Here is a 22125-nt window from a genome sequence, read left to right as displayed (position 1 = left end):
ACACTAGAACCCTAGAATCCCAAATACTCCTCCATATATGTGATGGCCCACAACCCACCTTTGAATTCAGAATGTCTCCATATCTATGGTATTTCTCCTTCATAATCTTAGTAACCAAGGAATCAAGTTTTGTAAGCAACCTCCAGTACTGTTTTGCCAACATAGCCTGATTAAAACTTTCAAGATCCTTGAAACCCAACCCTCCTTGACTTTTTGATAGCCCTATCTTGCTCCACTTCTTCCACTGGATTCTTTTACTTTATCCATATAACCCCACCAAAATCTTGCCATCATATTTGATATTTCCTTACATAACTATTTTGGCTACTTAAAAACACTCATTGCATAAGTAGGGATTGCTTGTATAACTGATTTTATTAGTATTTCTTTCCTTGCTTGGGTGAGACAATGATTTTTCCAACTCTTGATTTTCTTTCACACCCTCTCCTTAATTCGTCTAAAAGCTCTATATTTTGATCTTCCCACCATAGTAGGCAACCCCAAATATTTCTCAGCATTACCATACACTCTTGCACCAGTAATATTAACTAATTCAATACATACCTTCTTGCTTGTATTTGAAAAAGAGTTAAGTTTTCTAAAAATTGAGTTTTTGTCCGGCTGTCATCTCATACTTTGTCAAAACATGTTGCACAGCACTCCATTGTTGATTATTAGCCCAGCAAACAATTAAACAGTCATCTGTAAATAGCAGATGGTTAATACCGGTACCCCATTTACTCATTGCTTCACCTTTAATAGCCCCTTCTCCCTTAGCCTCATGTAACATCGAACTTAGTCCTTCTGCATACAAGAGGAAAAGGGAAGGAGACAATGGGTCACCTTGCCTTAGTCCTCTTGTTGGATATATTACACAACTAGGCTGACGATTCACCAGAAGAATATTTTACAATGCAAATACACTTCATAATCATATCTATCCACCTACTACCAAAACTCATTTTCTCCATCACTACTCTCATATACCTCCATTTCACCCTATCATACACTTTTGACATCCAATTTTAAGGCCATACACCCCACTCTCCCCTTTAGTCTATATTTCATAGTGTGCATGGCTTCATATGCTATCATAATATTATCCGAGATTAGTCTACCAGGTATGAAGGCACTCTGATTGAATGAAATAACAGCAGGTAACACTCTCTTCAGCCTTTACAATAGGTTTATACAAAACATTACATAAACTTATTAGTCTAAAGTCAGTCACTACACTAGGATTCTCTACCTTTGGAATTAAAGTAATGTAGGTATTATTTATTCCTTCATCAAAAACTTCGTAATTAAGGAATCTGAGAACTACAGTAGTGACTTTTGTTCGCATAAATATATAATCTGCAAGTACACAGGATCGTAATAAGTAGTAAAGTGTTTTAAAGAAAATGGTTATCGAACCCATAGGGAATAATTATGTTATTGAGAATTGACATTGACTAAATTAATTACTATTTGGAAAATCGAAATTTGAAGAATGATTTATCTAAATTAAATTGAAGAAAAAAAAACATTAAAATTAAGATTTTAAAAATAATGAGAGTAGATCTAGAGCATTTGACTTCACCTAGCAAATCTCACACAGTTTATTCTTTTTTATTATGGAATCCCAATTATCCGAAGTTAATGATAAAAAATCTCTTAACTATTCAATATTTTCTCTGGAACAATACCAAAAATATCTACAACTAATAACTTTATATCTCTATGTGAATTTAACTAATTGGAGACTCATTAAGTTTTTTAGATTTTTCTTAAAAATTACACTAGTCGAGATAAATTATCTCTACTAGTGTGATCCAAAAAGAAAATCCTTTGGCATATCCAAATTGAAACATTATATTCATGTCATCTCATAGCATCACATTGGGGCAAATACTATGTTTAATCCCTGTGGTAGGTTATAAACTACCATTATACTCGTGGCTGGGCCATATACCATATTTCATCCCCGTGGTAGGGTTATAAACCATCATTGTACTCGTGACTGGGCCGTATACCATGTTTCACTCTTGTGATAGGATTATAAATCACCATTATACACGTGGTTGGGCCGTATACCATGTTTCACCCCCGTGGTAGGGTTATAAACCACCATTATACCCGTAGCTGGGCCTTAACAGAAAATAGAACGAAACATCATCGGAACCAAATCACATTCAGATACAGAATTAGAACTTCATACCAAGGTTTTCAGATAACACATCATATCAAACAAAATACTGAATAGCTTCAGATCATTTCACATGTTTGAAATAAACAAAATAAAAACATTTTCATTTATTTATAGCAAAAACTTTTATATTTTCATATTCACTCTTTTTAGATAATTCAGAAATAGAATGCACAAAAATTAGCTCATGTCTACACCAGTCATGACAGAAAACACTTTCTCTTATATAGAATTTATGTATATGCAGAACAAACATCTGAGGTCATTTTTCAGATTTCTTTCCAAAAACAAACATGTATATTTTCAAAGTCAACCTCATTTCATTTCTTTTATGCAAAACTAGTATATGAACCCTGCTTCCCTGACTTTCGTGTATTATTTATGCCTTGAGTCGGAACTCTAGTAGTAACACCACCTAAAACAAAATATATACCCAATATTTAATAAACCAATCTTGTAAGTAACTATTTATTGAGTAATAATCCAAAACAATCCCTTTTAACACAATAACTATCATAAAAATTAAACCCGAACAGTCCCCTCCTCAAATCATTAGCATTTATACTCTAATACAACCGCTAACATCTCCACTTAACAGCCAAACTCAACCCATATAGCTACCTTTTACCAACACCAAACCAACCATAAACTATCTCTAAAACCAACAACAGCAACTCCTGTGTTTAAAACATAACACAAGCAACCACGTCACTTCCAACATTCAATATAAAACTTCAGCGCAATCATCATAAATTTTTAATCATCCAACATTTCAAGACTTGGGTATCTATGACACTCATAACACACCCAACACAACCAGCTCAAACAACCATTGCACACACAGTCAATAAACCACCCCGAGCAGCCATCAACCACTTCCCTTCGCCACACACAACAACCCAAAACACCACACTTTAACATTAATAATTAAAATAACTAAACTTAAAATCACATAAAATCCCCCCCTTGTACTAAGCGATGAAAACAAAAAAGAAGAAGAGAGTAACGTGGGCTTACCGGCATTGGACTATTTGACAAACACATACGAACACAAGGGGGGCACTGCTCTAAGGAGGGAAAATACTCTGTGAAGAAAAATAGCTAAACTGAGTGTGTGCGTGAAAAACTAACCATAGGAAAAAAAAAAGTAAAAGAGGGTCTGTGTGTGTGCAAATAAACAGAGGATAGAAAAAAATAAGAGTGAGATCAATGAGTGAGAGGGGATAGTCACCGACGATAGCACTCCTAGTGAGAGAACTCGACGATGGCAGTAAGATTTCGAGGCCTATGAGGAAACTGTATACTGCCATCACCCAAAGAAAAAATCATGAAACTATCGAAGAGGCAAAGAGAAATAGAGAACGAGATAGAGAGATATGTTTCACCATCGTGGAAACCAGCCAACGACGATGAGATTTCGAGGACTCACAGAAATCGCAGCTCCAGGCAAGGATGAACCAAAAATCTGTGCAAGAGGGAGCGTCTGAGTAGTTCAAAAGTGGTGAGGGAAGTTTCCATGTGAGAAACCAAAAATAAACCGTAGAAACGTGGGGATCAGGCACACGGGATGGAGAGGTTTTCAGGAAAACAAGACAGCTGGGAAATGAAAGAAAAACCGTCGGGGAAGAAAGAAATCAAAAAGGGAAGAAGAAGACTCACAAAAAATGACGTCGTTTATGGCTGGGGTCTTCCAGGCTGGGCTTCATCTGGACCTGGGCCTTGGGCCCAAGTGTTACTGTTAGAAATACTAGATCAAAGTACACAGCGGAAGCGATATTACCTCATCGTAAAAATCTAGGATCTAGTGCGGTTGTTCCACAGATTCTTCGTCATCGTCGTTGTTCATTCACAATCTCCCATATCGATGATGGAGTGTGCTACGTGGCAATACCAGAGCAACACCCACATATTCCACAGCCTAAATGCCGAAACTAGAGAGAATCATTTGAGAGAGAGATTTCATGTTTTTGATGCAAGTGTTCTCTAAATGGGAGAGGGGCTATGTAAATAGCCCCTCTAAGTGTAACCCCCGGCTGGCCCTTAATGGCCAGTTATCAAGTCTCGTGAAGTGGTTTAAGAACCACTTCATAACCACCAAGAGAAGGTGAAGGGGTGCCCACTATGGGTGCCCCTTTCTTACATCTCCCACTCACACATAGTGGGCAAGACCCCAGGTCTGCATCCCTCAATATGTTCTCAATCTTGTTCATATTGACAAATAGGCCGTGCGACCATCAAGCACATCTGTAAAAGAAAAATGGGAGCACTATACCAAATCTCTCCTAGAGAAGACCAGCATAGCAACATCCCAAAAAAAAGTGTCTCGTTATGCCCCAACTCATTTGGTCACATCAAACTAAGCATCCATAATCCCTCTCGAGTCCAAATGACTCAGAGCAATGCTCAACCTCCATAAAACATGATGTATTCACAGCTATATTGCAACTCCCAGGAAGCAACATAACTTGCCGGCAATGAGTACACACCATTATCGATGTGTTACCAAATAGTCTTCCCTTCGCGCTCATGTCATTTAGTTTTAGTTTAGTCGCTTTCCCAGCAATGCCTCTTTAGACCGCATCATTCATGGCCATAGATAACATGCCAAAGTAGCAGACACTAAAACGTCAACCTCGTGACATAGTCAAAGGTCTCCTAAGGGCATAAATAAATTAAGGTCATCAATTATAACCTACAGGACTCACACGGTGAGGAAGCAGGGAACCATTCACTCACCTCTACTATTGGTCGCAAAAGCACATGTAGTATGAAATACATGCTACGGTGGAGTTCTCTTTCCAAAGAAAGAGCTTATATCTATTCTCAATTCACCGTACAGATTTTAGTCTAGTCGCTATCTCAGCGCCTAACCCGAGTCCCTCCATTTGCTCGCTATCCAAAGCGCCAAAGAGGATCTCGCATCTGGCTAAACCACAGGCTACATGGTATGTGGGTAACCATGCACGATCCTTAGACCTCATCTTAGCTCCCACTAAGGCAACATATATTTTGTGTCTTCCAGCTTATCCCTCTCTGGACAAGTACCGAGTAACACATTGTCTCATCTTTGCTCGCTACCTCTTTGTAGCGCCAAAGGCGATCGCTCGTGTGAGTGAGCCGATCTAAGCCTGTCAATATACCTTTTTCACCATAACTCCTAAATTTATGGTGAATGTGTGTGCATACCAAAGAATGCTTCCAATCACGCCACATGATCATAGAACATATCAATATCATGTGCATGACGAGCAATACTGTGAGATACAAAGAAATCACATGGTCAACAACAAATTATTAAACCACAACTCTCAAGTGGTGTTTAATGACCATTTCTCTCCATGCGCATTCTAATGTATAGTAACTTTCCAAAACATGCTCCTACCAAGAGACTCAACTTTTACATGTAAAAGTCCTTTGCACAATCATGAAGTCAGCGATGACTCATCGCGAATCTCATTTAGGTCAGACTCACAATATAAACCGTAGATTCTAGTCAGCAAGTCTAACTGCGATTTTTAAGAATCTATAAGGTGACCACAAATGTTATTCAGCAAACTTAATTTGCGACTTCAAGGTTTCACAAAAGCATGTGAGATAACCATAATTTATTTTTCATTAAGGGTAAAGCGATTAGGGCCTTTGCCCCCAAAGACAATCATAATAGTCTAATCATTACTTTTAATGACAATCGCATCACAAACTCACTTAACAAAGTAAGTCATATTTACCCTCTAACAAAAACTTAACCTCTAACTCCCATGAGCAAACCATAATGGAAACATCAAACAATATAGGCAAAACTAGATTCTTTAGTATTTTCCATCTCATTAATTGTCTATAGATTTTGAACAAGAACTCATAGAAACTGTTTTTCTTATAAACAGTCTCACAAGACATGAAGCCTGAGCTACTTTTCACAAACCCATGTCCATCACCTTGTAGTATGGAAAACCTCTTTTTAGGCGACAATTAATTATCTAAGATAACCAGTTCGCAATATCTCTTATGATGACACTTTTCTAATATTGTCAACAACATTCAAAGAACCTCATTTTATTCAATAAGTCGTTTAATAAAAAAAAAGACTAGGTACATTGGGTATCTTTGAATAGATGGTTTGTTTAGGTCGCATGTAAACAATACCAGCAACATTTATTCGCTTTATGTACCAAAATAGTACTAGCAATAATCAGGCGCTCAAAGTACTTCATGCCTAAACATCACAAAAGCTAACCATCTAATTCTCCTATGAGAATCAGCTATTTAACACCTTCAAGAAAAGTTTCAATGAATATGCGATCAATGGCTATCTAAATGCAACTCAATTAGTGCCAAGAGATGGATCTATACCTCTATCAACTCCACTTTACCTTTGTCAATTAGATCAACAACCCCAAGTTGGATCATATAAGTGAAGCAAATCTAAGATTCTATGTTGGGATTCCTACTATGTGAATTCAATACCTTTAGCGGGGCCATATTACAAATATTTTCTTCTAGTCTCTAAACGATGAGAGAATATTGATATAAAGCTACCACGCTATTTAAGAGGATCCTTATATTCTATAACTTTTGGGAGTCACTATCACTAATGGTACACCTTAACTCAAAAGTATACTCCCACTAGTTGTTGAATTACTCCCACTATTTTCGGCGATCTTATATAAAAAGAATTTTGAAAATATTTTGGTTAAGGTAATGTGGAATGAAACGTGATGAAAACGTTCTTTCCAAAAAATAAGTGTTACAAAAAATCCACAATTCCCCACCCTTGCCGAAAATACGAGTAATTAACTTGACTCAACCAAAAAATGATCAAGCTTAGATCCTCTCGATTTTTAATAGAATTCACGTTTGCACAAAATAATCACTCAACCTTTCTCAAAAGCGAATGAACTCGATCTAAGGACGACAAATAAGAATTACGGCCGCAACCCCATATTACATCAACCCAAGTGTGATGTAACAACTGCTTTGCGCCATAACACCATTCTTAGCAAGTCAATAAACTGCGAAATAATTGTTCTCATCATATAACTCATACGATTGCGATTTTGAAAATATTTTAACTGAAAAATATATTTTCCTAAAAACAAATTTTGGATCTCATTTATATGATGAAACAATATTTTTATTATCTAAGTCCTTAGTGTGCATGTATAGGAACTTTCACATAGAAAATGCTTATATTGCCTTTTCTCTTTGACTCTTCTAAACCAAGGAGAGGGATCTCATTAGCGAAAAAATCTTCAATTTCTCAAGCTTCACACCCATCATCCTATGCCTTCATGGCATATTTTAATATATCATTTCCCCACTCAAGAAATAATATCACTGAGTCAATGAGTGACCATCCAACTTCTAAACCTCTAGAAATTCTCACTAACACCACTCTATGAGTCTTAAATCAAATTAGGTATAGACTTCTTTATTATCGCATTAAAAGCACTAAAAATATCACTTTGTGCAAAAAATGCAGTGTGTGACGTTTTAGTCGCTAACTAGCAATGTTTCTTCATTTCTTACATACTCAATATTTTTCATATTCTCCAATCCACTATAGGAGAGAAAAGAAAAATTTTGTAAGAAATTATTTTAGCCTAAAACTTGTCTTGCATCAATGCAACCACAAGCAAGATTTTTAGACTTAATTTAAGTCGTACCTAATTATTCAGACTTTTGCCACAGTTACCATGCAAACTCCAAGGTGCTTGGTATTATTACTCTCAACGGGTGCTCCAAAGTTTATATATCTGCAAGAACCTATTTGTTCTCGCTAGAGAGAAATAAAACTTGAGCAAGATTACCAGTGCTAGTACCACATAGAGGTGCATTGATAAAAACTTTAAAAAATGAATGTGTCAATTAAGAATGTCCTCAATACTCCTGCACACTCAAATTTTAATGTCCTGACTCGCCAAACATAATAGCAAGTAGAGAGGGTATATACTTATCTGTGAGTTAATCTAAGTTGCTTCAAGATTATATGATCAACCTCAAATATAGGAGCAATTAATCTTTGCGTTACAAAAACAACACGCAACTTCTGTTATTACCCACAAGATTCAAAGGCAAAATAGTGGTTTAGCTCTATCTGACAGTTGATCCCATCAACTTCCACAAAAAATTATAGTGCAAGGGTCCTACGCGCACTTCCAATTTTACTCTAAACCTTTTAGAGGTTTCACAATAATGATGGTCTAAGACAATCTGACACTCATAATAATCTTTATTCGTTTCCAATTACTGCTCATGGAGGAGATTAATGCGACGATTAAGTCGTATAAATAATCTCAAGGCTTTCTTCATGGTTATCTTAAACTATGCACATCTAATTGCACACACATTTAAGAAATTTGCCGCGTTAATCTAAGTCAGAACAAAAAATAATTAATACATGTTGCAAGATCGAAAATTCGCTAAGCTTCCTAATCATCTCTTGCGCCTCAATGTCTAATTATTTATTTCTAATTTAATTTTCGCGCAAATTTATATCGTATAGGAGATTAATTCCAAATTAATCTCAACCATACTCCCACTAGGACAAGCAATCTACCAAGTTAGTCACATAAAAAAAAATTCTTCTCTGATCGAAGAAATTCATTTGAGCCAATCAGAAGCATGGACTAATCAAACCCGGGCTACTTAATCCTCTAATTTATCACATTCTAAAAAACTGAAGACAATTCTAAAAAATAGTCTAACAATATAAGTGATAAATTAAGCTCACAATCACATGCAATCACAATACATGTATGAAAAAATAATCATCACATTTCATTCAAATAATTATTATTCACAAAAATAATAATCTAGGCAATTTATAACATAAAATAAAATGCCAAACAAATGTGACAAAAATAATATCATGGCAAGTATGTATTTAATAACCATAATGACATGCAAAAATATTTCAAAAAAAATATTTTATGCCACAATAACATGCTGAATAAATAACTAAAATTAACATACACACTAACAATAAGCTCTAGCCCAATGGTTGAGCTTATAGCCCTTGTGTGTGAGGTCTTGGGTTCAAAACACCACCCAAGTATTTTGTCAAAAAAAAATTGTTCTTAGACAGCCAATGGGCGCACCTTCTTGGGCGCCCAACTGCAAAGCAGGCCTGTGCCTGCTGGGCTCACGGCCCAAATCTACAAGCACCCTTAACGTGATGTGATACGGGCCGGAGTATTTAAAAAAATGGCCCAAACTAAAAAAGTTTTTTTTTTTGTTTTGTTGGAAAAAGATACATGGGCCGGGCCGAAAAACTTGATTTAATAATAAACAACCCATTTGTTTTACTGTCTACAACCCAAAACAAAAAATGAAACAGGCCCATAGCCCAAGTCCGTATAGAAGAACAATTCATCTGGTTCCTCAAATGTAACCTACGGTTACTATTCATCATCTTCCTCAACGGTTACAGCCTACAGTGCATGTAACGGAAAAAAATAAAAATTGTAACCGACGCCATCCTCATCGTGCACCCATTAATGGCTACTTCGAACCTCCTGGTAGCGTCGCCCCACCCTGCCAATGTCACTCAGTTCACTGGTGCGTGCAGCACCTGGTGCGCGCTGTACACAGTGCAGGTTGGCAGCACCGTGCCGCACCACCAAGATGCGTCGTGCACCTCTGGCTAGCAAATCGTGCTGCACTAGCCTGGTGCTTGACTCTGTGCACAGCAGAGCCGCTGCACCTGCATTGGCGCACCGATCGCACAACAGATCTTTCTGCTCCGACATGCACCACGGCGCTGCACCGAGTAAGCTGCTTCACGGAAGCTCTTCAGTACCAGCCTGGTGCAAAACAAAATGCTCTACAGGCAGCAGCGAAACTGCACAGGCCAGGAGCACCTCCTAGTGCTCAACGCAGTAAGCAGTTCCGACCTCGTGTGCGGCATTGCATGCAATGGAACTTAGCTCTGCGCACGGCCAGGGGTTTTCATCTTCCTGGTGTCGCAGCTCAGCGCAGCAGAGGGTGCACCATTGCACCTGCACTGCTTGTCGCACTGTGCCGATGGGCTGTGATCCTCCATGGCTGAAATTGACTTTCAGTCGTTTTACAAGCGCTGTACTGTGGCATCATTGCACCAACGCGGTGAACGCTGCAAGTAGGTTGTACCCACGATGCTGCTTGTGACGCAGAACCTGCTACGGTACTGCTTGTCGCGTAACACTGCTGGTTGCGCAGCACCACTTTGGGCGTGCAAGGCTCTGCGCTTAGCTTTGCGTGGGTGGCAATCACTGCCTATGCAGCGAGACTTCCATCGTAACGATCAACTCGTCGGCAACAAAGGTTACAAATCATCGTGCATAAAAAAAATTCACATGACAGAGAAAAAAAAATATTCTGTAAAAGAAATCGCTACGAGCACGACAAAAATAGATCGAGAACAACCAATGTGCTCTGATACCAATGTTAGAAATACTATATTAAAGTACACAGCGGAAGCGATATTACCTCATCGTAAAAATCTAGGATCTAGTGCGGTTGTTCCACAGATTCTTCGTCATCGTCGTTGTTCATTCACAATCTCCCATATCGATGATGGAGTGTGCTACGTGGTAATACCATAGCAACACCCACATATTCCACAGCCTAAATGCCGAAACTAGAGAGAATCATTTGAAAGAGAGATTTCATGTTTTTGATACAAGTGTTCTCCAAAGGGGAGAGGGGCTATGTAAATAGCCCCTCTAAGTGTAACCCCCGGCTGGCCCTTAATGGCCAGTTATCAAGTCTCATGAAGTGGTTTAAGAACCACTTCATAACCACCAAGAGAAGGTGAAGGGGTGCCCACTATGGGTGCCCCTTTCTTACAGTTACAAAATTAGTTCATAAGATGAAGCATACGGCTCTCGCCTCTGCCTTCCAGATCCTCCTCCTTCAAAGAAACTCTGGACTAAAGACTCTAAAACTCAGACTAATTGACTCAATAAAACTAAAACTCTAAAAAAATGACTCATATTCATCCCACAAGCTGGGATTAAATAGATGTAAAAATTCAAATCTGGAAACAAGATAAATGCTGCTACAATCTAGCCTAAAAATCTGAAAAATAGTTTCTAAAGATAAAAGTTAACAGAGTGAAAATATCCCCAGAATAACGGAATTATCAAAAATAGAAGATTTAGTGATATTCGGCTTGATTTGCAGAAATCAGGAGGATTTGGTAGTCAGTAGATTGATTACGGAACTCGAGAAAATCTCACCGAGTAGATGTTGTGTGTGCTGAATATAACTGATCTCCTCTCCTAATCGCCAAGATGTAAGGTTCTTGACCGAGATAGAAGACTCCTCTCACCAACCTACTGAGCGGTAAAGCTGCTTGCCTTTGCTGGTTGTCACCCACGATGTTGGTCTTTGATCGATTAGACTGGTCGCCAAGTCTTCTCGCATATTCTGATTGTCATTGGGTATCCTTGCCTACCGAGAGGAACAATTATTCTCTTTTATTCCCGCGGTACATGGCTCCTCGCCCAGATCTCATCGGTTCTCTTTAGATCTCATTGCCTCTCTTCGGTCTAGATCTTTTAGTCTCTTCTTTTGTACCAAAATGCTCTCCTTCTGCACTAAAATCTTCTCATTCCTTCAAATCTGAGAAAATAAAGAAAATATAAAATAAAATAATAAAATTGAACGAAAACTTACACTTTTCATAAATAAAAGAGTAATAAAATCATATCAAAATCACACTTATCAAATACCCCCCAAACTTAAGTATTGATTTGATTCATAAAATTTATTGCCTCAATGATTGTTTAAAGTCTATAATTCAAAGAAATCATTCACAATCAACCAAGTCCAAGAAGAGTTAATTCAAAACTCAAATCTACCACATTATCCATCCACACATTCATGCACACATCTCATTCTCACTTCACCATTAGCTCCCTGGATAGTGGTATGCAAACAAGCAAATAGGTAATGGATCTCCAAGCACTCCATAGGCTTGCTTTTCAAATCACTCTTCACTAATGTAGAACATAAACTATCATCAAGGATCAATAAGTCTTTATTAAATATGTAATGTAAGGCTAGGATGAGGGCTACAAAGAGAATGTAGGATTCAAACAAAGTAAGAGAACTTAAGTTTGAACTCACCAACAGAACAAAAAAAGCATTTTCACTTCTAACACAAATATCTCTTTTAAATTTTTGTGAATCTCTTAACATACCTCTCTTTATTGTGCTTTCAAGTATCTCTCTCTTTACCCCTGTATTTGGCAGGTCGGGAAATTTTTTTTTCATCGATTATTCCTTTTCACCCACCTTTGTGGATGTCTCTCTTCGGCCACATAGTATACGTGTTTACTTTTTACACCCAGACTTATGACTCTCGTTGGCCTTTTCTTGTCGACCACATTTAAGACGGTTTTTTTTTTTACTTACACCCTCAAACTTATGATTTTGATAATCTGGCTATAATAAACTTTACTTATAGACCTACTATCTCTCTCACCTTTCATGCTCCTGTGAGTCGGTAATTTTGTGTAAACTTAGTTCTCTTGAAACGTAAGGAAATCAGTGTTTAAGCTCAAATCGGGTAGGGAATATGAGGTTTACAAAAAAAAAATTTATAAGGCTAAAATATAATTCAATAAAGCTTAAAGGAGTGACTAGGGATAAAGATAATAAACAGGTAAGCTTGAAAGGCCCAATCAGTCCAAAGAATGCCTTAATCATTTTCCCAGTAATATTCTGTCTAAGATTTCACCTCGAGTGTAATCAAACAAGTTCTAGAGTAAGTTGAGACCATACAAATTCACAAAATTCACATAAAATTTCTCTAGGTACTCAAAACAGTTAATGATCATGATAAGCATTCAGTGAATATAGAAAATATCAAATTAAGCAAGATCAAGTAAAGAATTAATAACTAGACTTAAACAATGAGAATTTTTCCTAAAAATTATAATCAATTTCAATCATATTCTTCTCATAGACTTTTTATTTATCAAATCATAATGTTTTTCTTGTCATTATTATTATTATTATTATTATTATTATTATTATTATTATTATTATTATTATTACTACTTATTATTATTTTATTTTATTTTATTAATTTTTTATAACAAATAAAAGATTATCCACTCTCCCAAATTTCATTTTCACATTGTCCTCAATGGAAAAGAGGAAGAAAAACGAAAGAAGGAAATGAAAGAAGGTAAGAGATGTTCCCCTGATTTTTTTTTTTTTTGGTCTTCCAATTGAATATTTTTCTTAACCGTGCAGCTATGTACTCCTTAGAGATCTCATCGGCCTTTTCATTCCTTATATTTGATGGGAGCGGTTTGAAGTTAGATTTGGATGGTTCCTCCAGTGGTGGCATTTGAAATTCAAATCCATAAGTCTCGTCGACCATGAACACTTCTCGGTTGGTTATTTGAAAACAAGAATCAAATGTGACCTGCTCCTCGTCGATCCTCAAAATAAGTTTCCTTTGTTGGACATCACTTAAGGCTCTTCCCGTCACCATGAAAGGTTGGCCTAGTATCAAAGGGATCTCCTAGTCCTCCTCCATGTCAAGTACAATGAAGTCGGGCAGAAAGATGAACTTATCAACTTTCACTGGTGCATCCTCAATGATTCCTCTCGAGTGCTGAATAGATCTGTCTGCCACCGGTAAAGTGATGGTTGTCGACTTTGCTTCTTGATGACATGGCTTCCTGAAAATAGAGGGAGGCATTAGATTAATATTTGCCCCTAAGTCGCATAAAATTTTATCAAAATAGAAATTTCTTATAGTGTAAGGGATCGTGAAACTCCCTGGATTTTTCAACTTAGGCGACAACTTCTTGTGTACAATGGCATTGCTCTCCTCGGTTAATATTACCATCTCAGCTTGCTAGTCGGTCGCATCATGCTCGGTTTCTTTCACCTCGGACTCCACGTTCTCGGCAGCTTCTGCATCTTGCTCGATATTTACTGTTTCATGCTCCTCCAACTTCCACATGTTTGATAATATATCCTTATTTTTTCTTAATCTTTGTGGAAAATTAATTGGTGGATCATAAATTAAAGGAGAATAAGTTTCAAATATAAACTCCTTGGATTTTGAAGCCTCTTTATTCTCCTTAGTCTTCTCAGCTTGCTGGTCGATCACCTCCCCATCGGTTTCTTTCACCTCGTCCTCGATTCCTTTCTTCTCAGTCTCCACATTTTCAACTTCTGCATCTCGCTTGGCACTTACTGTTTGAGGCTGGTCATATGTCTGCCCACTTCGCAATGTTATTGCTTTGACATGCTCCTTCGGATTGATCACAATGTTGCTCGGTAAAGTCGATGTTATCCTCTTGGTAAGCATGTTGGAGAGCTGATTGATTTGCGCCTCAAGATTGTGGATGGATGCCGAGTTGTTTTGGATCACCATATCAGTCCTTTGCATCGCGATATTAGTCTTTTGCAACTGCATGAACACATCCTCAAGTGCCAGGTTCTTTTCTTGCTGTAGAAACTATTGAGGAAACTACTGTGGTGGTCTAGCAAGCGCTTGATTATTGCTTCATGAAAAGTTAGGGTGATTTCTCCAATCAAGATTGAACGTGTTCGAATAGTATTGTTTTTATATTAGAAATCGGCCACATAATGAGCTTGTTCATAACTCGGTTGAGCGAAAGGATTCCCCACTTGGCAATCTACACTTGAATGATTTACTATGCAATGATTACAGATAACATTAGTTTGACTAGCATTAACGTTCATCTTACTTAGTTTTTGTGATAGAATTGCCATCAGCGTTGCCAATGTGGTAATAGCATAATCTCTTAACGCCCTGTACTCATGGTCAGCCATATTAAATTTAGAGTCAACGACCTCTATCTTTTTTTCTTTAATTATCCGACAAAAGGTTCTTTCAATTTTGGGATTGAAGAATAGATGTTCTAATAGTTTAGATTGGAGCGTGCACTTTTGATTCCTTGAAAGAAAATAGCAAAAATGAGGTTTATTTAAATAAATTTTAAAAATAAATAAAATAAAATCCAAATTAGTAACAATCTAGCTGGTATTAATATCAATGACAAATAATTAATCCTTGCAATGGTGCCAAAAATATATTTGCATGAAAATATAATTAGCAAGTGCACAGAATCGTAACAAGTAGTAAAGTATTTTAAAGAAAACGGTTATCGAACCCATATGGAATAATTATGCTATTGAGTATTGAAATTGACTAAATCAATTACTATTTGGAAAACTGAAATTTGAAGAATGATTTATCTAAATTAAACTAAAGAAAAGAACATTAAAATTAAGATTTTAAAAATAATGAGAGTAGATCTAGAGCGTTTGACTTCACCTAGCAAATCCCACATTATTCTTCGTTGTTATGGAATCCCAATTATCCCAAGTTGATGATAAAAAAATTTCTTAACTATTCAATATTTTCTCTCGAACAATACCAAAAATATCTCCAATTAATAACTCAATATCTCTATATGAATTTAACTAATTGAAGACTTATTAAGTTTTTTAGATTTTTCTTGAAAATCACACTAGTTGCAGTAAAGTATCTCTACTTTTGCTCAACTAATGGAATTTAATCCTATAACTTTAATCACAAATCACCTCTTGGACTCATTGCAATCCAATAAATCGAGTAATAGTTAGTTCGAAAATTGCAAGCATTAAGAACAAGGAATAAACACTCAATCATGGAAATATCGAAAATCAAATAACCTAGAATATAAATTGTGCGTTCAACATTAGGCTACATCAAAACTCTAGAAAATAAAATTAGTTCATAATGGAATTAAAAAGAATAGAAATAGTGTTCTTCGTTAGAGTCGATTGATGAAGCATGCGGCTCTTGCCTCTGCCTTCAGATCCTCCTCATTCAAAAAAAAACTCTGGAATAAAGACTTTAAAACTCAGACTAATTGACTCTCTAAAACTAAAACACTAAAAAAATCGACCTCATATTCATCCCACAAGCCGAGATTAAATAGATATAAAAATTCAAATCTAGAAACAAGATAAATCCTGCTACAATCTATCCTAAAAATCTAGAAAATAGTTTCTAAAGGTAAAAGTTAGCATAGAAGGAAAATATCCCTAGAATAACGGATTTATCAAAAATGGAAGATTCAGTGATATTCGGCTTGATTTGCAGAAATCGGGAGGATTTGGTAATCAGTAGATTGATTACTGAACTTAGGAAGATCCCATCGGGTCGATGTTGTGTGTGCTGAGTATAACTGATCTCTTAGCCTAATCGCCAAGATGTAAGGTTCTTGGCTGAGATAGAAGACTCATCTCGCCAACCTACTAAGCAGTAAAGCCACTCGCCTTTGCTGGTGTCACCCACGATGTTGGTCTTTGATCGATTAGACTGGTCGCCAAGTCTTCTCGTATATTTTGATTGCCATTGGGTCTCCTTGCCTCCCAAGAGGAACGATTATTCTCTTTGATTCCCGCGGTACATGGCTCCTCGCCCAGATCTCATCGGTTCTCTTTAGATCTCATTGCCTCTCTTTGGTCTGGATCTTTTAGTCTCTTCTTTTGTACCAAAATACTCTCCTTTTGCACAAAAATCTTCTCATTCCTTCAAATCCAAGAAAATATAAAATAAAATTGAACGAAAACTGACACTTTTCATAAATAAAAGAGTAATAAAATCACATCAAAATCACACTTATCAACTTTATCTCCCATAACATGCCAGAATTCTTGATAAAAACAAGGTCCAAAACCATCTGGTCCAAGAGCCTTTAATGGCCCGATCTGACTTAAAGCTTTTTCCACTTCCTCTTTAGTAAAGACTCTCTCCAGCTGTTCATTCATTCTCTAAGTAGCTCTAGGCTTTACATAATTCAAACAGCTCTCAATGGCCTCTTAAGAAGGGCAAGTAGAACAATACACATCCCTATAGTGCTCTTCAAAGGCCCTCTGAATATCCTGCTAATTTATCTTTAAAACAGATTGAGAATCCCTCACCTTCTTGATCTGATTCCTCCTCCTTCTCTAAGTTGCACACAAATGAAAAACTTTGTATTCCTATCTCCCAACTGGTACCAATTAATCTTAGCCCTCTGTCTCTACCTTATATCCTCTTGTTCTAACAAAAGACCTGATTCCTTTTGTAAGCTTTTAATCAAACTGACATTATGTGGCCCTTCATCACTTTGCAATCTTTTTAATTCTTCTGTCTTTTGCTCTATAACTTTATCCCCCCCAGTACATCTTGTCTTACTTCATTCTGATAATTCTCTAATGCAATAAGATAGTGTTGATTGCAGGTTTTCCATGGAGTGTATTTGCTCATTCTTCCATACATCCTCAATGATTTTACCACATTCTTCCTCTTTAGTCTAACAAGCTTCAAATTTAAAAGCCCTCCTAACCCTGCCCCTCTTTTACCTACATTTAGAATTGACATCAACACAGGATTGTGATCTAAGTTTTGAGCAACCAAACATTCAACCACCATATTTGAATACGATAACCTTCCATTGTATGTTAGCCATGACTCTATCCAATCTCTCCTTAGTGAAATATCATCAACATATCTATTGCTCCAAGTATAAGAATCACCCCTACATTCCAGATCAAACAGAAAATTCCCCTCCACAGCAGACCTAAAACCCCTCATTTGGTGCTTAGGCCAAGATCTGCCCCTCACCTTCTCTGATTGAAACATAACCTCATTAAAGTCACCCATCACACACCAAGGGGCATCACCAAGATTAATTTGTGACAATAATTCCCATGATAAATACTTTTTACTGACATCTGGATGGCCATAGAATCCAGTTAATAACTATCGTTTTGACTGATCATGCTTTATAATCCACCCACTTATATGCCTTAAAGAAAAATTAGAAATCTGGAAATCGGTTTCCTGCTTCCACAGAATTGCTAATCCACCACTTCTCCCAATTGGGTCCACCATAAAGCACCCATAAAAACCCAATTTCCTTTCAACAACTTCAAGCCTATGTTTTGCAATTAGTGTTTCCATAAAAAATATTATTTTGTGAGACTTTTGCTTTACTATTTGGTAAAGATCATGAACTATCCGGAGGGTTCCCAAGCCCCCGGCAGTTCGAACTTAACAAAATCATAATCCTCGGCGGGGCTGACTAACAGCCTTTACCGATCCCGCATCCACTCCATTACTGCTGAATTCGGCCTTAAGTTTTGTTTTCCCCCTTCATTAATTACTACCCCTTCATCAAGTAACACCAACCCAGTCCTCTTCCTTTCAAAAGACATAACAGAGAACTGACCTTTATGTCCCAACTGGCCTTCATGACCTTGTTGATGAGCCCCTTCCTTTCCATCGCGCCTTCCCACTAGTCCCATGTCGTTGTTCTCCTACAGCCGTGTCAACTTCCAAAGAAAAATCTAGTTTTTCATTTGAAAATTGATATTATCCTGCTAAATCACTTATCACAGGCCTCGTCTACCCTTCTATACCACCCATACTAGCTTAAGACCCAATAGGCCCAGGGCCCATAATGACAGAACCCTTATCCCCCTTTACCTCTCCCTTCCATACTACACTCTTATCAATTGCCTATTCCACCTTATCCACATTCTCCCCTTCAAACCTCTGAACATTAATAGATTGACTCATCGTACCTGCTTTCACAATAGCTCCTTTTTTTCCTACCACAACTCCATCCTCATTTGAAATAGCGAGATTTTCTCTAACCATCTTAGAGAATCTACTAGCTTCTCGACTCTCTCCCACCCCTTCACTGTTCTCACCCACCACTGCACCTGCCTGATCCGTCGTTGAGCATGACGACCGAAAACCATGTTCTATGTGATTGTCATTCATCCATGAATTTGATTGAGGCCCACCCTTAAGTGTGGACTACCCCCCACCTGATCTCCAACCTCCACTATTTGCCCTTAACCACTGTCCAAATTGTCTATTCCTATCCATACCCCTTATGTTTCTACCAGTCCCACCTTCATAATCTGTCACACCATGAACAATTCTCCCACACTTGAAGCAAATCTTGGGCAATTTTTCATACTTAATCGGCACCCACTTGCTTCTCGAGTTTAATATGATAGTTTTCCACGCGCAATTGGTTTCCTCACATCAACATCCACTTGAACTTGAAGATAACCTCCCCACCCCACATCATCTTCTGGGACATCAACATCCACCACCCAACCAATGGAATTCTATATCTTCTCACCAACCCTCCTAGTCATGCAAGCCATAGGCAAATTGTGTAGTTGAATCTAGAACATCTCAAAATAAAAATCTATCTAATCAAGTTGTAGAGTTACATCAAATGGCTTCATTACAAATAAATCGTTATAAAAAAGCCAAGGTCTTCCCTCGATCACAGTCCTTACCAATTGCAAAAACTATGGCATACATGTTATCTCAAAACAACTTAAAATTCACTTTCTTATCAACTAGCCACACCTTTTGTAACGCCCCAAACCCGGGTGGCTTGGAGAATTTCTACTTGTCACTCATAAACATACCTCCCAACACATCCAAAGAATAAACTCCAAAAAACTTCATAAATGAAATCAATCTCAAATCTTCTCAATAATCTCATTACAAACTCCACACAATCTTTAATGCAATAATAATAAATCAAAGGGGTCCATAACTTCCCGATAATCATAACAAACCAACTAAATATTTCATAAATCTTACTAAACTCGAGACATAAATAACACTCAAAGATATTAAAACTAAGAACACCAGAAGTCCTTCTTCTACCAACATCTCCTCAGCTTAGACACAACCAGCATTCTAATCCAGGTCCTCATTTGGACTCACCACATCATCTGAAAAATATTATATGATAGGGGGTGAGTCATCAACAACTCAGTAAGCAGAAATCATATGCTAGCGTGCAAACATGAGCATTTATCAAGGAGAGTATGCAAAACAAAATATATTTTTTTTCCAGAGTTATCATGCAGAACAGAACATATTTTCAAAATAACAGAGCGATGGTTTTAAAACAAGTAAAACCCATGGTACTTTGACATAACATAAACTGAGTATCATCGTCAAATCAAAACAGAGCATCAAACAGAGCAGAGACCATGTTTCACCCCCGTGGTAGGGTTGTGCTAACCCCGGTGGCCAAACCAGGCAGAGACAGAGGTGAAATCTTTCCTTTATTCTTCTCGGAGTCCCGAGTGTGCACACAGGAAAGACCACAATAAAACCACTTTGTTTTCAATGTGGGTGCACTCAGAGACAGAGAAGTTGGTACCAACCCAAACAGAGCAGAGCATAACAGAGCAGAGCAGAGCAAAGCAGAGACAGAGTCAGATACGAAAACCAGTACACCATGCCAAAGGTTTTCAGATGTTATAACAAAATAATACAGAGTACCAAAATAGAATCAGACAGTTACACACGCTGAACACAAAAGCCAGAACATCTTTCTAAATAAATACACAACTTTTCATATCCTCAATATCGCTCTTTTTTCCAGATTTCAGAAACCACATGACAGAATTTAGCTCATGTCTACACAATGCATGCCAAAACATATTTTTCCTTTTTCACACAGATTTCATGAATAATGCATATGAGTGACCGAGATTGATCTTTATTTTCACAAGTTCCCAACATAACACAAAATATGCAAGTTTTTCATAAAATCAGCCTCAGTCTTATTAACTTGTATAAAACTTAGCATAGGAACTCCACTTACCTGACTCCTGCAACGTATTATCTATGACTTGAATACGATCTCTATCCGTCTCGCCACCTATTCATAAGATAATATAAACTAAATATTAAAGTCCAACAATACACAATTGGTCTTAAACAACTCAAGACTCAAACTCTAAACCATAATTCAACGAGTTTAATCACACTTAACTAGCCAAATAACAATCCGGACAGCCCACATTTCGACCCAAAATATTCTATACCAAACTCAGTATGCTGGTTATAAGTGGAGACTGATTTGGAACTGAAAAAGTGTTTGCTGAAAGTTGGCTCGACAGTTGGCTCGAGCCAAGTTCGCTCGACAGACCACTCGAGCGAAGGCAAGTCAGAGAGGTTCGCTCGAGTCTCACTCGACACTCCGCTCGAGCGAATGCAAGTCAGAGAGATTCGCTCGAGTATCGCTCGACACTCTGCTCGAGCGAATGCAAGTCAGAGAGGTTCGCTGGAGTCTCGCTCGACACTTCGCTCAAGCCAATGTTCATTTGGCTGTTCGCTCGAGTCGCGCTCGACAGTCCGCTTGAGCGAAGTACGCAGATTTTGCCAACTTAACCAGTTTACACTACACAAAGCACACTTCTTTCCATTCCCAACTCCATAACATAAAGTATAAACTAATACTTCCAAATATTTTCTCAACCACCAGTCCAACAATTCCACTACAATGAAACTTCAAATAATCCAAACCTAGGACAAAACACCAACCCCAAATACTCACCACGCAACAACCAGAAAAACTCACAAAAAGCTACTCAATCTCACAGCCAAAACAGATACTGCAACAAAATGAAGATAAACCAAACCCAAAACTAAGAAGCAGAAATCGCACGGTTACAGAAGGAGAAACCGAAGCTTGGATGAGAAAGAAACCCTTACCAGTCGAAAATGGAGGTGATGCGAATTGATGCCCGTGAGTTGCAGACGGAAACCAAAATGCAAAATGGAGGAAAAACAGAGTGTAGCAGACGGCAACACTCGGGAAACCAGAAGCAACGCAGCAACAGAAATCCACGTGAGGAGGTCTAGGGCATGGGATTCGGAAACTCAAATTAATGCCAACAACAAGAAATGAAGTTGAAACTGAAAGGAAAAAGGAAAGAAACGTGGGACGGAGAGAGTTGCGGAGAAAGAAAAGAAAGAACTAAACAGAGTAACTAGAAAGAGAAGGAAAAGAAATCGGGGGAGGGAAAAAGAAAAGCTTACCCCTCCAAACGACGTCGTTCGCCCACCGAAAATGAAAGGGCTAGGCCCTCAAGCACGG

General features: G+C 37.7%; 1 long non-coding RNA gene across 1 annotated transcript; it reads left to right on the top strand.

Moving 5' to 3' along the window:
- The first annotated feature begins 1840 nt into the window (after positions 1 to 1840).
- LOC121239678 lies at positions 1841 to 2071 on the top strand. Its single transcript, XR_005935339.1, has 2 exons — positions 1841 to 1915; positions 2037 to 2071. It is a non-coding gene; the product is annotated as an uncharacterized LOC121239678 (long non-coding RNA).
- Positions 2072 to 22125: the final 20054 nt, after the last annotated feature.

The sequence above is a fragment of the Juglans microcarpa x Juglans regia genome, chromosome 7D (assembly GCF_004785595.1).
Source record: "Juglans microcarpa x Juglans regia isolate MS1-56 chromosome 7D, Jm3101_v1.0, whole genome shotgun sequence".
NCBI lineage: Eukaryota > Viridiplantae > Streptophyta > Magnoliopsida > Fagales > Juglandaceae > Juglans > Juglans microcarpa x Juglans regia.
This window is presented reverse-complemented; position numbering and strand designations above follow the sequence as displayed.